At 46.3% G+C, this 15,985-nt stretch overlaps 1 protein-coding gene across 1 annotated transcript in view; it reads right to left on the bottom strand.

Moving 5' to 3' along the window:
* PIK3C2B (phosphatidylinositol-4-phosphate 3-kinase catalytic subunit type 2 beta) overlaps positions 1–7,560 on the bottom strand; it is a 62,543-nt gene extending 54,983 nt beyond the window's left edge. Inside the window, exon 1 of the mRNA XM_054563253.1 lies at positions 7,390–7,560. The gene's annotated coding sequence lies outside the window, so the exon portion shown is untranslated. The remainder of the gene's footprint in view (positions 1–7,389) is intronic.
* Positions 7,561–15,985: the final 8,425 nt, after the last annotated feature.

Here is a 15,985-nt window from a genome sequence, read left to right as displayed (position 1 = left end):
GGGAGTAGAGAAGTAGAGCAAGGAACCACGTCAGTTAGTCTTACTGTGGCTCTGCACATGCCCTATGACCTCCTCCATCTTCTGTGCCCCATTCTGCCCAGCAAGGTCCCAAGGGAGACCTCGGTCTCCCTAAGAGAGAGCCCAAGCGTGCACCCGGCAAAGTGGTCACTCAGCAGAGGGGTGAGCCAGCTGCCCGCCTGGCACAGTGTTGTGCACTCACAGTCCACTAGCCCCATCTTCATGGGGCCGTTGTCACTCATCGTGACCCTCACTTAGGGTCTACCAGGGTGGCAATAGTCAGAGGCCATTCTCAGCAGGTAGCAGCCAACATGGTTGGCAGCTGGACACGGAGCCAGGATGTGACTGCATGTGTAGGCATACGGGAGCTAGCAATCCACAGGCACCTTGCTGAAATACCATTACAAAATCTGTCAAATCAGTACCTCCAGGGCTTTGTCCACTGTTGTGACTGGGGTGATTTGATGGGAGGGAGAGAAGTGAGCAGAGAGGAAGGTTAAGTGAATATGAGCATCACAGAAATAGAAGGAAGGAAGCAGATCTATTGTTGGCCTCTGGTATGCGGGGCCGGATATTGTCTTGTCCAATTCTCACAATCTTAAGTGTGGATATTATTATCCTTACTTTATGAATGAGGAAACTAGAAAACAAGAAAGGAATTGAGTAAATGCTCAAGGCCACACAACTAGTAAATGATAGAATCAAGAGTTAAACTGAAACTGGTTTAAGGTCAAAATTCAGTATTTTTCTCATCCTGCCATAGACCCAGACATATCACATTTTACTAAATGTTCAAGCTGATATCAAAGATTATCCTGATACATCTCCACATTCTCCCTTACACCACAAAGCACTTCTTCACCCTCCCCAGCTGCTCAAAAAACAAGCAAATAAACAAACAAGAAAAAAAAAACAAAAAAACCCAATTTTGCAGACAGGAGAACCAATGACCAGAGGGGAGAAATGACTGTCTGAGTCACACAGCCAGTCAGTGGCCACAGGGGGACTAGAAGCTCCAGTGCTCTTTACACCACTCCAGTGCTCTTTACAAACTGAGCCGCAACCAGTCTATCGTACCCATTCTCAAAATCCTCCAGGGAAGGGGCTCCCCCATGGGGCCGAATTCCCTTCTCTTACCTGAATGACTGAAACGGCCTCCTGTCTGTCCCCCCTGCACTCTACCGCCAGGAGAGCTCCCCTGCAGTACAGCTCAGGTCATGTCACTCTTCTGATGAAAGGGTTTCTGCCTCTCCCTTCCTTGTCAGATACTCACAACTCCCCACAATGCCCTGGCTGGACACCTCAATTGGTTAGAGCATCATCTCCATACGCCAAGACTGCAGGTTGATCCTTGGTCAGGGCACATATAAGAGTCACCCAGTGAACGACAAATCAGTGTTTCTCTCTCTACTCGTGTCTGTCTCTAAAATCAATCAGAAAAAAAAAAATGACTCCCCACACTGAGTCCCAGCCCAGTCCTCTGCAGGACCCCCAAATGCTGATGGTTCTTAACCCTTCTCCAGGGCCCTGAGTTTTCCTGCAGACTTTCACTCTTGTGGGCGTCCCCTGGAGTCCCGCTTGCCCTCTGCGGAACACTTGATCTAATACTGCAGCCTTCTCTTGTGTCCTATGACTATCATTTTGCTCTCTTCCAAACATCTCTAAAATTTTTAGTGCGTCCTACTGCATTTATATTGTTTTGTATTATCCCTACTAGTGATCAGAATAAAAATATCTCCATCCATTTTTGTAACTTTATAGTTACAAAAGGACCTTCCTAGACATTAACCTATTAATCTTAAGAATAAAAATGACCTCCTGTCTATCTTGTCTTCCACATGCTGCTCAGTGCAGTATTTTACACAAGCTGCAGAGCTCTTAAAGACCACATTCCGAGGGTGCTCTCACCAACCCAGAGAAGTGTACAACCCTCGTGTTGTAGGAGCAGAGATTCTGAGGCCCAATGAGGAAGGCAAAGCTGTAATTTACTTTTCCAGGTATATGACCAATAGCATTTATTAGATTCTCAGAGCTTAGAAGCCCCCCACATATTAAGCACTCTGGTAAGCTTCTCTACTTCTATGAAATGCTATCCAAGGTTACACCATACTTGGGGCAGCCATATGGCAAGTGACTCATATCGAGCTTATAGGATTACCCCATTCCACAGAAAAATCCATCCATTTACTTGGATTTCTTGGATCACAGGGTCAGGGACCACACTGAATTCAAGTTTGTATCCCTAGGTTTTAGCACAAAACTACTATTGAAGAATGATAAAATAATCGTAACTACCATCTTTTACTGAGCCCTTGACATGTATCAGGCACTGTTCTACGCAGCTCATTAATGAACTCATTTCATTCATACAACAGTCTTTTTCCCCTTGGTACTATTATTTCTCCCATCTTCTGTAGGAGGAAATGGAAGCACAGATAAATTAAGTAACTTTCCCAAGGTCAAACAACTAGTTTGTGGGGAAATTAGATTTTTAACCCAAGGAATACTGATCCCAGAGCCATACTCTTAACCTTATGCTGAATTTATCCCATCTCTCAATCAATGAATGAATTTGAGAATGTTAAGAGCAGAGGCTCTGCTGCAGATGTTTTTGTTGAAGGGACAGTTAACCAACCATTAATGAACCCACCCTCTATTGTCCATAGATTTATCACGAGAGTCCTTCCCAAACTTCCCCTGAGTTCAGTCAGAGTATATCTACAAGTAATTTCCTGATCTACCAGTAGAGAATCCTTGTCAGTAAAATACAGGAGATTGGTTTAATTCATTCTTAGTGAACTAAGTTCTCCAAGCACATAAATACCAGGTGACAGGGATTTTGTCTGCCTTCTTCACTGGTGCGCACTTAGGAGAGCATTAGGTACATCGTGTACATTTGATGCATAACCAGTGCGTGAAAAAATTAATGAATAAAAGATCAAATGAAAACTCCTTCGGTGGCTGTGGTCAGATTAAACTACTTTCAGCTCAGCTCTTTCGCCACTCACTTCATCCTCCACCCCAGTTCCTACTCACTGTTCAGATCTCGGCTAACAATTCCTTCCAGGAAGTCAGATCACCCCAAATTCCCCATGTATGAATTCTCAAGGCACCCTCCACCGCCCCCCACCCCTGCCACAGCTATTTACTTGTCTGCATCCCCACTCAACGGTAAGTTCTAGAAATCTATCTACCCTAGGCACTGAAAGTACCTAAGGGCCTTAGTAAGTAGTCAACACCCATGTGCTGAATGAATAAACGAGCTCTTTTTAATATTATCTGGCAGACTTGTATCCCTTTGTGATCGTATCTTCTTCCACAGGTAACTTTCAGAAGAACACTTTCTGTTGTCATCTGCTTCTTGGGAAAGCCCTGTCTCATTCAGAACTTCGGCCTCATTGACTTTTTTCTCACAGGTCCCTTTGGTGCAGCATACAGGGAATCCTGCCCTAGATTCAAACTTCAGCCTGTCTCTAATTTGTTGTAATATCTTAGGCATGTTTTTTAATTTTTAGTTGAAATCTAAACCTAATATAAACCTCAGTTCTCCCAACTGTAAAGGGGGACACAGATAATTTAATCATCACCCATTTCCTCCAAGGTTGAGAGGGGAAGACGAAAATGAAGATAATGTTTTAAAAGCTACAGGTAGATGGACACTCAATGCCAGCAGCTGTCCTCTTGCCTTTCTGGGTACTCGAATCTCTGCTCAAGTGGCTCTTTTTCTCCTTCCTGTTGCAATCATCTGCAACAGCATAGTCAAAACTGCACTTGAGAGAATTTGCCAACCCCTTGGAACCCCTCTATCTTTCAAAGTTTCTTGTCAGGGAACTGTATCTATCTTTTCTTGTAATTAAAAAAAAAAAAATTGCTTTCCTGAAGTCTACAGCGGAAATCTAACATCTCTGGTTATAATGTTTTGTGTGGAAAATACAGTTGCCTTCTCTCAGGTTCTTCTAATATCCAACTTGCAAGCAGTCTCTCCTTTCTTGGTCCCAATGGTACACCTAGTCCTTCGGAAAACATAGCAGCATGGCAGGTCAGAAATGGGGCAGATGCTCTGCGTTCAGAAAAACCGGGCTCTCAACAGAGGTCTCAGTAGTTGCAGGGCTCCATGGTTACTCTGATCTCAGTTCAAGGTTAGTTTGTGTGACCTGAGACAAGACAAGTACATATCTATTTCTTCTAACTGGCAAGTAATGTGATCATAGGAAATGCAAGAATAGTTTCTCATTTTATAAAACAGGTACAAAATAAAGCAGATATGGAAATACCAAAACAAAAGATTTGGCTCGATTATCCCAGAGCCCCCAGGGCCCCCAGGTCCCAAATCTCTTACTAGAGTTGCCCAGAAGGTGGCAAAATTACTTGATCTCATTATCCCCAGTCTTAAACTGAAGGCAAGGATATGACTGGGAAAGCAGAAAAAAGCCAGTAAGGCAAGAGCCCAAGGAATTCATACACATATGCCTCAGCCCTGAAACAACTGGGAATTAAGGAGATGCTGTGTTGGACTGGGGCCGGGTCCCTGTCCTTGACAAGCTTGTTATCTAGTATGTTCAGTCTCATGGGCATTCAAGCCAAGGAATCCAATATGAATGAATTCTGCAACTCTGCTGCTCCTTCTGCTCCCCAAAGTCCCAATGCTCATCTGATACTACCATCAAGGTTATAAGCACAGGGTGAGACGGCCTGCTTCAAATCACTCCTCTGTCATTTACTAGCTAGCTGACATGGGTGTTAGCTATTACATTATATGCCACTTTAGCACTACCCTACCTATAGGCAGCAGCCAGCCTTTGAGGGGTGTATGTCTCTCCCCAATTCTCTACAAATACCATTAAGCAGTCTTTTCTCTTCTCCCAGTTCCCATCTTGCCAATCCTATTCAAAGAGAAATGCCCAAGGAACAGTTACCTCAGTATTGTTACATCACTCTTCCCTTGGCCAGAAAGGAAAGGTTCTGGAACGTTCTCTATTCCATGTCCTTTTCCTCCAACCCCTCCCCCCATCCCCACCTGCTCTCCTTTCCTTGTCACCAAGGCTAAATAAACTCAGGATGAATAACTGACATTCGTATACTACTTTGCAGTTTTTGGAGTGCTTTTGCACACAGGATTTTATTCAGTTCATGGTAAGCAGTGCATTTCATCTATAAAACAATCCTGTGAGCCAAGAGCATTATTTTTTCCTGTTTTATAGCTATATAGATATGCAAACTAAGGCATAGACAGGTTCACAAGTTGTCCATGCTCACACAGTTAGGAAATAAGTCACACCAGGACTCAAAGCCAGCCACACCTTCTGACGTTGAACCTAACCGCTGTTTTATCTGCTACTCCACATTATCATGTCCAAGTCCATAACCTGGGAGCATGAGGAACCTGAAGTTTATGGCCAGGTACAAGCCCCCAGAGGGAACAGAGACCCCTCATTTTCCCCTGCTGGCTTGAGTAGAGATGTCCAGGCTGAAGGACCATAGACATGAGACATCTGCAAAGCACCAAGGCCCAGGTGGGATGAGGGAACCACAGAGTGGGAACCAAAGGCCCACAGGGTGTGGGAGATCTGCTAGAGCACCACTGGGTCACGGCAAACACCACAGGCAGTCTAGGCCATGGGGCAACTCCAAAGGTACACCACAGAGAAAGGCCCGAGGCCTTCCTCACCCAGCACACCCCCATAGGCCTTCCTCATCCATGCTTCCAGGGAGAGGGAAATGGACTTGCTCCCTCTGGCCAGGGCTGAGAGCTTGATCAGATGCAGGCACACACACCCATGCACACTCAGCAGTAAATTCAGAGCCATGGAAATGAAATCTTGGGCTCACCCATAGACCAAAGGAGCGGCAGCCACCATCTCCTCAGACGCTGGCTGCCAGGGAGAGCTATAAAATGTGCCTCGACTTAATTTTTCCGTGGACGCAACCCCACATGGGACTGCCAGGCTCTGGAGGAGCTGCAATTCTGCAGCTCTGAACTGCTCTACTCTGCTCTGCTCTGGGATCCACAGCTGCAGTTGGGGAGGGAGTATTTGGGGGATCAGAGTTGCTACCCACTTCCCCCTAACCCCTGCCCCCCACCCCGGGGCCATTTCTCTTCCAATATCTTTCCAAGGTTCAGTATGGCAATAGAGTAAGTTTTCATTTAGTAACTGCTCCAGGGTTGGAATTCTGTGCAAATTGCTTACATCTGCTTGGCCATGTCCCAGTCAGGTAGTTTAGAGACAGGAGCGGCAGTGTTGGCCCACTTTTGGGAGCAGCAGTAGCTAGCTATGTGCTAAAGAATTTGGTGCTATGCTGGGACCAGCCAGACCAGGGGACAAAATTCCACAATGGAATAGAGAAAAAAACATCAGGCAGCCAGAGACAATAAATTCCATCCCAGGCCGGTTGGAGAGGGATGGGGCAGGGAAGTCACAAAGACCCCAAAAGAGGGTGGAGATGCAGGGAGAGAAGGCTGGCCTAAAGGATTAAGAGCAATGGCAGATTCACCGCACTCACACAACTAGACCTCAGCCAAGGAGGGTGTGTGCACTCATTAATCTCAGACGTTTGTAACCTCTTCCCACCACCCAGGACCCTGCTAAGCTAAACCCCTGGGCTCCCCACCATACCCCACCCCACCCCACCCACCGCAGCAGCCCAGTCTCCTTGGGCTTCCTGCTGCTGCGTGGCTCCCAGCATCAAAGCCACCGCTGTCGGGGGAACTGAAAACGAGAGACAAGTGCAGGCCAGGAGAGCAGCGCCACCCCGGGGGGCCGGGAACTCGGGGCTTGAGGGTCCCTCTCCCAGGCTTTCTCCTTCTGCTGCAGTATCCTTATAAGGGAGAAGGGAGAAACCCCGTCGTCCGTGTGTGTGTGTGTGTGTGTGTGTGTGTGTGTGTGTGTGTGTGTTAATGTATATATTCCTTAGGCTAGATGATGACTTTTTACCTACTGCACGAGAAAGCACCATCCCGACTACCCCCAAGCCAGGCTGGTTTTGCCTTTTATTTCTCATCTTAAACAAACAAACAAACAAACAAACCAACAAACCATTGGTTGGTTCACATCGCCTAACATCTGGAAGCCAGGAAGTGTGTTTAAGAGAGAAAGGGTGGGGAAGGGCGAATCCGGGGCTCCAGATGCCCCGAAACTGCTGGAGCGGAATCGGGGTGTGGGGGTGTGGGTGGTGATCCGGCAACCTGCTCGGCGCGGCGAGCTGGAGCTGTCGCCCCCGCGGCATCCGCCGCTCAGCCCGCGAGGGCACCCTTGGCTCCTGCTATTGTTGTGCCTTGGCTGTTGCCATGTTAGAGGGACAGCCCTTGACCTCCGCTCCCTCCATGCCGGGCCATCCCCCTGGCGGTTGCTCTCAGCCGGGTGTGCGTCCTACCTGTGCTCCTCGCCGGCTCTCCTGCGAGACCCAGCCGCGACCGCGGCAGCTCGCCCGGTAGCTCCCGGTAGCTCCCGGCGGCCCCGGCTCCGGCCCTGCGCTGGCGGACCCGCAGCGCACAGCCCTCCGCGCCGCCCCCTCTCCGGGCTCAGCGGTCCCGAGCAGCCGGGAAACAGGAAGGGGCGCCGGGATCAGCTCAAGGGAAAGAAAGTCGTCTCGGCCAGGAGCGTGCGCAGCCCGCAGTCAGGCAACCCCGCGGGAGACAATAGCGGGAGCAGCGGACGAGAGCACAGAGGCCATCTCCCGGGGACCCAGGGCACTGCACGGCGACGCGAGATTCGACCACACCGCCCGGCCCGCGCAGGACAGCATTGGACCCACGGCCCCCAGAGCGCCAGCCCTAGCCCCGGCCCGAGGGCCGAACTCGCCGAAACGCTGCGGCTGACGGGGCGGGCCCGTAGCTGTGCCTTCCGCGCTTCCCCTCACGTCCCCCTGCCGCTCTCCTCCACCCCTCCTCCTCCCCTCCCCCGCTCTCCTACTGTCTCCTCCCCTTCCCCTCTCTCCGCTCCCCTCCACCTCATCCTCTCATCCATCTCTTCTTCCCTCCACCTCTCCCTTCCTCCTCTCCCCTCTCCTTCCCCCTACTCTCCCATCCTCCTCCCCTCCCCCACTCTCTCCGCCCCTCCAACTCCCTCGTTCCCAGCCAGTGCGCCTGGAGGAGAAACGCGCCAGCGGCAAGTTTTGCTTGGACAATCCAAGAGCCAAGATTTCCACTTCCCACTCGGGTGAGGGTTTTTGCAGATGGTTGTGACTTTTTCCTTTGCGCTGTGTCAAATGAATGCCAAGTCATTCTGCTGGAAATGACAGGACACAGTTTTGAGGTCTGTTATCCTTTTGAGGAATTTCCCCAGTCCTTTAAGGTAGCGATGCCCGGCAGAGCCCCTGCTTGAGGTCTGAGGTCGGGTTGGGGGAACCTGTGTCGGCGTCGTCACACTGGGCCTCCTTGGTTTCTTTCTTTGCCCAGGTGGGTCGTCGGACCTGAGCCTCAGAATAACAATCAGCAACCTGAGAGGGAAGGTGAGGTGGCAGATCCTCTACCCCAATTATGGTAGAAAAAAAACCCTTTCATACAGTATGTTATATCCTCGTATTTAACATTTTTGACTCCAAGTACCTTTCTCTGAGTGGCGGTCTATAGAATTTTCCAAGAGGCCCCACCTAAAAGAAACCAATAGATGACCAGCTCCGCATTTGTATTTGGTTTGCATAATACCTGTGATTATTATGTATCTCAAAGTACATTTGCCTCTAAACATGAACTTCGTTTTCCCTCCAGGACCCTCCTTTCTTTCTTGCCAGCCTGTGACAACAGCTGGTTCTCAGTCTTTCTCCTCAGCTATCCCCCTAAGGTATCCAGGGTCTCAAGAATCCGAGCCTCCTTCAGAGGCGCAGGACTTCCCAGCCCCGGTCCTGTGCAAACATCTGCCAACCTTCCCCTTCCCTGGTCTCAGGGAAATATTTTGTGAAAGTGCTACCATTACAGTCTATTTTGGGTTCTGCAGAGAAGGAAGGAAGGAAGGAAGGAAGGAAGGAAGGAAGGAAGGAAGGAAGGAAGGAAGGTGGGAAGGAAGGAAGGTGGGAAGGAAGGAAGGAAGGTGGGAAGGAAGGAAGGAAGGAAGAGAGAAAGAAAGATCAGAAAGGCCTTTTTAAATTTCTTCATTATTATGAAACTCCAACAAACTCAACACAATTCTTAGATTAATAGAGTGGTAGAATTGCAAGAGACTCCAGAGATCAGTAAGATGATAACTATTAGAAAGGGAATTTGAATGCCCAAAGAAAGACCCACACAAGGGAGAAAGCATTTAAAAACTGACTTCATGATTCAGAAGGATTTCTTGGGAAATGCTTTACTCTCATATAAGATGAAATCTGGGCAAATGGAAAGGACCATTAACTGCAGTGCAGCAATGGGAGGAGAAGCCCAAAAGAGGGGACTGAGGCTTGTAGTTCTCTCTACTCACTGGATGCGGCCTTGGGTAGTCCACTGCCCCCCCTGAGCATCAGTAAAATATCAGCTTCCCCTCCCACCCAGGCTATGGTGAAGGCCAAGTAGACAACGGAAGTGAACCATTTTGATGTGGACAGGCAGCTTGCTCTGCACTTTTATCATAATGTATATATGATCCTATTCCTGATCCTCAAGAGCCACGGGGATAAACACTCACTCACTCACTCACTCTTTTATCACATATTCACAACACAAACATCCACGCCAGCTTACTCTGTGCCTGTCATCAGGCTAAGCACAGAAGCTGAGGGAACAGAGGAGTGTAGGGGCCGTCAGTGCTTCAATGTTGCTGGAGTGAAAGGTCTGAGAGGAGACAGGTCTGGGTTCCTGGATCATATCAAAGGGTTTCCAATGCATTTCATCAGAGAGAAAATTTTGCTATAAGGGAAACCAGGGCATGCCAATAAGCTTAGATTTTTGTCCTGTAAGTGACAGAGAATCCAGAGTATAGACAAGTGGAGCTGGGAGTGATGTGATCAAAAGAAAACTTGCTGGCATATTACCCAGGAAGATTTGGAAGATGCGCTGTATGCCTTCCCTTTGCCCCTTCAGATCCATCCTGGGCCCCCTGGCTTTCTCGTAGGGGTTGGCCAACGGGAGCCATGAGAGGAGACTGGGAAGAGGGAGGCCAGGAAGGGATGGATATTTACCCCTCAGGATCTTTCTCTTTGGGGTCACTGTGCTCTGGCTGCCATCCTCAACCAAAAATCATAGCTCTTTCCAGATGGTTGTGGGTATGATCTTGCAGTCAGGGCACATAAAGGAATCAAGGGCACAATCTAAGTGGAATGGTAGGTGGATCTCTCTCTCTCTCTATCTGATAAATGGATAAAAAATTTTTAAAAAGCTCTATAAACAAAAATAAAAATAAAACAGAATCAACCAATGAATGTATAAATAAGTGGAACAAATTGATGTTTTTCTGTCTCACTTCCTCTCTCTCTCTGAAATCAATCAAAAAAGTTGAAAACAAAATAGAATTACTCCCCACTTGACCTCAAGAATTGGTGGCAGATGGTGTCATTCACTAAGTGAGGGATAGAGCCTAGGTTTTGGGGGAGCAATCTTGAGTTTAGTTTTAGGCATGTTGGACTTGTGGTGTCTATAGGATGTTTTGGTGAGGATGTCTAGTAGACAGTGGATTTATGAAACTAAACTCAAAGTAAAGGTGTGGACAAGGGATATCAGTTTCGTACTCTTCACATTATAGGTGGTCAACAAAGTTATGGATATGGATGAGATCTCCTAAATGCACATATAGAGGAAGGAAGAGACTTGCAAAAGAAATCAAGAATAACCAAGTTGATAGAAAAACCAAGACCACAGAGTTTCAAAAAGGAAGGTGAGAGAAAGTGATGAGAACACAAGTATAGCAGGGACATGCAGGAGGAGAGGGCTAAAAATTGCCCATTAACCCTGATTAGTGTGACTCGGTTGAGTGTTGGCCCAAAAACTGAAAGGTCACCTGTTCAATTCCAAGTCAGGGCACATGCCTGGGTTTAGGGGTTCAATCCCGGGTCAGGGTGCATGTGAGAGGCAACCAATCAGTTTCTCTCTCACATCAATGTTTCTCATGCTCTCCCTTCCCTTTTTCTAAAAATAAATACGTAAATACTCTAAAAATATTAAGAGAGTCACTGGTACCAGAACTATGACTGTTTAGGTGTAAGAATAGTCATAGTTAAACCAGGCTCCGGATTAAGTGGGTTAAGGAGTAGAAGAGACACATGAGCCCTGGCAGGCGTGGCTCAGTGGACTGAATGCTGGCCTGGCAGCCAAAGGGTCGCCAGTTTGATTCTCAGTCGGGGCTCATGCGTGGGTTGCAGGCAAGGTCCCTCGTAAGGGTCGCATGAGAAGCAGCCACACATTGATGTTTCCCTCCCTTTCTCACTCCCTTCTTCTCTTTCTGAAAGTAAGTAAATAAAATCTTAACACACACACACACACACACACACACACACACACACACACACACACACACACCCCACTCTTTCTAGAAGCTTGGCAATTAATGGGAATGGCAGTAAATAGGGGGAATGCAGAATCAAGGGGAAGATTTTTGTTACGTCTTTTCTTTTTCAGATGGGAAAGGCTTAAATATGCTCATATGTTGAAGGGGAAGATAAAGGAGATGGAGAGGTGATAATGAAAAATGTCCCAGAGAAGATGGATCCGGGCACAGGAGGGTGGAGTTGCCTGGGTTGTCTTTGGGAGGGTGAATGCACAAGCCGATGCATTTGTGGTAAACCTAGAGGTTAGAAGTTGAGACAAGTGGTTGCTACCTGACAGTCTCTAAGTCATCTCCTGAGAGAGAAGGGGTCAAGATGGGGTTGAGGATTAAGGAGAATGGTTAAGATTCAAATAGCCACTGAAAGGAATGAGAGTGGTAACTTGTTGGAGAAATAGAATTGTCAGCAGAGTTGAGGAAGTGGCTGGGATTGGCTGTTCCAACATGTAGTCGTTTTGATGTGAATATTTTTATCGTTTTCTTCTGCAGCTCTGGGACGCTCAGGTATAGAATGTTACATCAGGGTTGGGGCTTTCAGAATAGGGACAGCTGGAGGATAAAGGGGACAGAGGGGTCCCTGACAAAAGAGGAGGTGCCCAAGGAGGGACATGAAACTGGGGAAAAGCTGTAAATCTTTTTCTCAATTTTATTAATTTATTTTTAGGCAGAGGGGAAGGGAGGGAGAAGGAGAGGGCGAGAAATGCTGATGTGAGATGGGTTGGCTCTCACATACCCAGGCCAGGAGACTAACCCCGCATCCCAGGACTCGGATTCGGACCAGGGACCGGTTGCCTTGTGGAACGAGGCCCAACCAACTGAGTCATACCAGTCAGAGGAAGGCTGTGAATCTTGAAGAAGAGGGAGTTGTAAGACTGAGCTACCTCAAATATTGTTCCCCTCCAATCTTTTCTCCAACACCCCAGCCAGAATGGTCTTTCTAAAGTAAACACCTACTTCCCTTGCTGAAAATCTACTAACATATAAGCTCCATAAAGGCAGGCAATTTTTATTTTGGGTTTTAAACTTATGTACTGCTAGAGCCTAGAACAGGGTCTGGCATATAACATGTACTCAATAAAATTTGTTAAATCGAAGGCTCCATGTAGCTCTTAGCTAAAGTTTAAACTCCTTAAGAAAGTTAACAAAGCCTCTCACAATCTGGACCTTGCTTTTCACTCTAGCCTCAGAGGAGAGGAACTTTGTCTTACTTGCCCCTGTCTCCTCAAAACAGCATCTGCCGTATAGTAGGCATTCAATAAATGTGGGTTGAATAAAAAACTCCCTCCTGCATTCCAATGCAAACTTTATGCGTTGGTCTTACCAAACTCCCCACAGTTCCAAGCATATGGACTATTCTCACCAATGGCCTTTCTACAAGCTTTTCCCACTGCCTGGAAAGGGCCTCCTACCCTCAAGTCCCACTTTCTTCTATCGCCCTATGTGGCTGTCTTTCTACATGGCAGGCAGAATAATAGCTTCCCCGAAGGAGGAAATGTCTGATATGTCCACTTCCCAGTCCCTGGAATTTGTGACTAGGTAATCTTCCATGGCAAGAGGATTGTACAGATGTGATTAAGTTAAGGACCTTGAGATGAGGAGAGTACCCAGGATTAACCAAGTGAGCCCAGTTTAATCACAAGAGTCCTTAAAATTGGAATGCCTCTCCCAGTTAAGTCAAAGGGAGATGTGATGATGGAAGAATGGTAAGAGGGATACAACATTGCTGACTTTAAAGTTGGAGAATGGAGGTCCTGAGCCAAGGAATGTGAGCTGTTTCTAGGAAGTGGAAAAGGTAAGGAAACAAATTCTCCCCTAGAGCCTTCAGAAAGGGACATAGTCTGTTGAAATTTCGATTTTAGCCCAGGGGGGTCCATGTTGGGCTTCTGATCTAAACTGTGTTAATAAATTTGTGTTTTAACCCACTAAACTTGTCGCAATTTGTTACAGCAGCAATAGCAAACTAATACATCCTACAACTAGTTTTCCAGGAAGCTTCCCCACCCTTCTAAGGCTGTCTAGACACAGGTGATAGCTGACTGGATTGTAGCAGTAATCACAGTGTTGTAATTGTTTGTTTGCTTTTGCCTGAACTGGGGAGGGAATAGAAGCAGAGGGTAACTAGACTATAAACTCCTTAAGGGCAAGGAAATCTCTATTGGGTTATCTTTAAATTTCTAGGCCTAATTTATTGCCTGACCCAAAGATGGTGCTCAATAAAGACTTGGTGAATGGATGAAGACCTGGATTTAGTTCATAGGAAGAGAGTGACCAGGCTAGACAATGGAACACTTGAGAATTTAAGAATTCAGTGGTAGTAACAAGAAGTAGGTTATTAGGGAGAAAGTGGTTGAAATGAATGGGAGGAGAAGGTGATTGAATCTACTTACCTGTGTTATATTCTCTCAGGGCTCTGCTGTGGTGGGTAAAGCTAATTTGTAAAATAAATTTGAGCTAAAACTGAGAAAGGCAATGTTTGTACCATTTTCACTTTAAAGCTCTTCTCTATACTTGCTTCAAAAAAATTCGAGTATCTTTGAAAGATGAATGGATATTGGAGATGAGGTAAAGGTGCTCTGTAAATATTTGGTGGTTAGATTGATTTATTCTTACTGGTGTTGAAATTAGTTCTTCTCCCTGACATCTTTTCTGTGACCTAGAACATGTGAGGGCTAATGCCAGTGTCTGAGCTTTTGATTCTGCTAAGATTCTCATTGTGTACTCTCAGAGGACAGCTGTGGAAGAGAGGTTGGAGGGCTCGTCAGAAACCCAGACTGCTCTCAGCTTGGAGTTATTAGGCCAACACACACACACAAACAAAGACTTCTATATTTTCCTAGGGCTTTGTCATGGTCTCAACTTTGAAAACTATACAGTGACAATGGACATCTTGGTCTCTGAGTGGGCAGCTACACTTGATGTGGGTTTGTGGAGCCCTGGGAAACCCTCTTGAAGTTAAACTTTTAGTGCTGGCCTAAAATTCCACCGTTAGAGGTGTGCTTCCTGGCTGTTCAATGCTATTATATTCAATTCACAACCACCCCTGTGCTAGATACACCACTGTGGGACTCTCAGGGTAAGGAAGACAAGACGTCACCATCCAAGTAGATGCCCCTAAGTCCCCTGTGCAAACACAGTTGCAGCCCCAGGGTGCAACCACATAAACCAACGAACGTTTTCTGGCTGGAGGAAGGGTACTGTGTCAGAGTCCAAGCAAGAAATAGGGCCACCGAAAGAACAAGGTTAAAAATTACAAGGATCGGCTTTTCTTGCTCCACAAATTTTCCAAGCTCTGATAAAGAATTGATGGTGATTTTCCAAGGACATATGAGTCTAATGAGTAGGAGGATAAAAAGAATCCATTTAAAAATTAGTGAGGGAAATTAAGCTTAAGAAATAGGAGCTGTGGGCCTCAAATATAGAATCTGTCAGTTTAGACTGCCCTCTACTGGGAGAGTTAAGTCCAACAGTCTATGTGAAGTGAGAAGCTTAAAGCAGCACTCCAGGGTGATTTCATGCTAAACAAGGTAAAAGGTAGCACTCCTGGCGTTATTTGTAATGCAACATAGAAAAAGTTGATTTGGTTCATGTGACCTCAGATGGGACTTTGAAATATTAACAAACCGAACTTTCAATGTACCTTTCAAACTTAGCTGTTGCTTATTCGGTAAAATTATTCTCCCTAGCCTGAAGTAAACCTGTCAGTTGGCTCCAATCTGGCACCTCTCTTTACCTCCCTCCAGTCCAGCACGATTAATTTATTCATCATCTCCCCCAGACAGAACTTGCATTCCTCACTTTCCTTCCAGGCTTACCTTTTGTTCCTATTGTGTCTAGCTCACTCCTGTGGAAACAGTAGGTACTCAATAAGCAACTTGACGGGTTAACCTCAGTCTATTTGATTTTAAACAGCTGGTTTGTTATCCAGAAGGGAAGGGAATACAATGTAACAAAGTCATCCACAGGAAAAAATCTTGGAGTCCTCTGTATTCTTGCCGTTTTAACTATCTTCCTTATAAAGAAAAAGTTAGGTGTAATACATTTTATTCATAAAAAAAGAGCAAAGAGTTTTTCCTTATCTAACACAGTGTGTGCTCAAGAAATGTCTGACTAAATAAATGAATATCTGTCTGGCTTATTACAATTTCTTTTGTGCACATCTCTGCTCATGTTTTTTCCCCCTTTCTATCTAATTTATTGGGGTGACACTGATTAACAAAATTGTACAGATTCAGGTGTCTGATCATGTGTTTTTCTTGCTGAAAACTCAAAGACTCCCATCCCTTTTACAACCCATACCTTCCTGTCCATTCTCATCTTCTGTCACTCTTGTACTTGAATTTTTATTACTGCATTTATTTGTTAAAATTGTTTGCTTAAAGGTGTGCCTTCTTTCCTAGATTGTGAGCAGGACCTACGTCACATATCCCAGACTCTGGACTCTTAGACTCTGGAGCCTAAACAATAATAGATGATCAATAAATGTTTGTTCAATTAAACTATCCCTTCCCTTTGCATTT

This window comes from Pteronotus mesoamericanus, unplaced genomic scaffold (genome assembly GCF_021234165.1).
Source record: "Pteronotus mesoamericanus isolate MK-2021 breed Mesoamerican mustached bat unplaced genomic scaffold, CSHL_Meso_final scaffold_705, whole genome shotgun sequence".
In the NCBI taxonomy this organism is placed as follows: domain Eukaryota; kingdom Metazoa; phylum Chordata; class Mammalia; order Chiroptera; family Mormoopidae; genus Pteronotus; species Pteronotus mesoamericanus.
Note: the sequence above shows the minus strand (reverse complement) of the source record. Positions and strands in the feature narration are given on the sequence as shown.